Source organism: Styela clava, chromosome 6 (assembly GCF_964204865.1).
Source record: "Styela clava chromosome 6, kaStyClav1.hap1.2, whole genome shotgun sequence".
Taxonomy (NCBI): domain Eukaryota; kingdom Metazoa; phylum Chordata; class Ascidiacea; order Stolidobranchia; family Styelidae; genus Styela; species Styela clava.
In genome coordinates, this window is record NC_135255.1 from 18,487,468 (window position 1) to 18,489,156 (window position 1,689).

A 1,689-nucleotide genomic window follows, 5' to 3' on the forward strand; every position below is an offset into this window, starting at 1 on the left:
GTCACGGTATTTTGACACTAGAACAGGGACTACTACATAAGTATATATTAGAGCTATAATCAAGGAAGATCATAAAAATAGACATTTCGATTTAAAAAGTTCTACCCCAATTTGGTATGGAAGATAAGAGAAGGGCAGTAATTTTTGTTCTCTTTCGTTCGCCTATAGTTGTAGAAAATGTACAATGCTCACCCAATAGAATGTGAACAATAAATTATTGAGAAATAATATGATGAGAGAATTGAAATGTGACGTCATGTTTCTAACTGTGACGTAAGTATATTGGGTTTCTCGTTTTGTTGCGAAAAATAATAATCTTGCTTATTTCCTAAATATATCGTTATGTTATATGCCTCATTCATCACCTCCGAAAACCATCCATCTTGACAATTTCTCAGAAACGACTGGTATTGTTCAGCGACATACTTTAACAATGAACTAGTACACTGATTTACAACCTATGTTCCGGAAACTACGTAAAGGCAAGCTTCCTCGACAAACCTGCTTGGAATGCAAGATAGTTTATTCAAATATTTGTAAGGACTTTTGAATGAGAGATTCAACATTGCGATAAGTTGCTAAATGAGGTTGAATACGCGTATTCGAATAAGACATCCTTACCTCAGTAAATCCAATACAGTGCTTAACATACGCAAAGAAAAATATATTTTGCTTACCAAACAGAACTCTGAAAATAAACCTATTTTAACTAACATAAGAAACAGTCCATATTGAGTCAAAAAGTTCAAGGTTAGTTTTAAATATACAACAAACCGTATTAAAGGAATTGCAGATACGTTGCATGAGAACTAGTAACTGAAGTCGATATCCTTGCATCGGTTGATGGTTTTGCCCGATACAGATATATATTATGAAGCGTGCCAATAACAGTCGATATAATTTCATACATATTCCTTCTATGTTTCAACGTAAGTTGAAAACGAACTGCTTCGAATTCTGGTCGGGGAAATCACATTACAAATTATAGATATATCGCAAAACATAACATGAATTATGGCCATATTTTGAGCTATCTAGTCAAGTACAAATATAACAGGCCTGATTAAGATCGAGAGTACTAAACTTTTAAGGGCACAATATTACATGCGTTAATACGTATACAAAAAATACATATTATAGTATGATTTAACATTACTTCTTTCAACCTAAATATATTTCTTTTTAAACTCGCGCGGTAATTTTAAAGGACTTTTATATAAAATTTCTGCATATATATAAGATATATATATCGGGTGTGTAACTGCGTCGACCATTTGCGCAGTAAAATCTCATTCTCACGCACACAAAGTGTGGGTCCTCATATTTTCTAACGCCGAGATAGATGTTCGTTCCATGTTCAAGTTACATGTGTACTTTGCTCGCATTCTGATAATACTGTTGTAATATTTGACATAGTTTGTAGACTCTGCTCAGTCTTAAAATATCCATGCTCACTAGAACAACTTTTGCCCACTGTAACATTTTTTTAGACGAAACACTGCGCGTCACGCAAGTTATCCGATACAACAAAAATTTATACGGCCATTAGTCACGCCACTAAATTTGACACAATTCAGCAGGTCAGGAATATGATAATCAGCTAATCCTCTACAAAAGGTTGCCCTTTCCAACGAATAAATAACAGAACCTTACCTATCAATAAAAATATTGAGAAAATTTTATCTATTT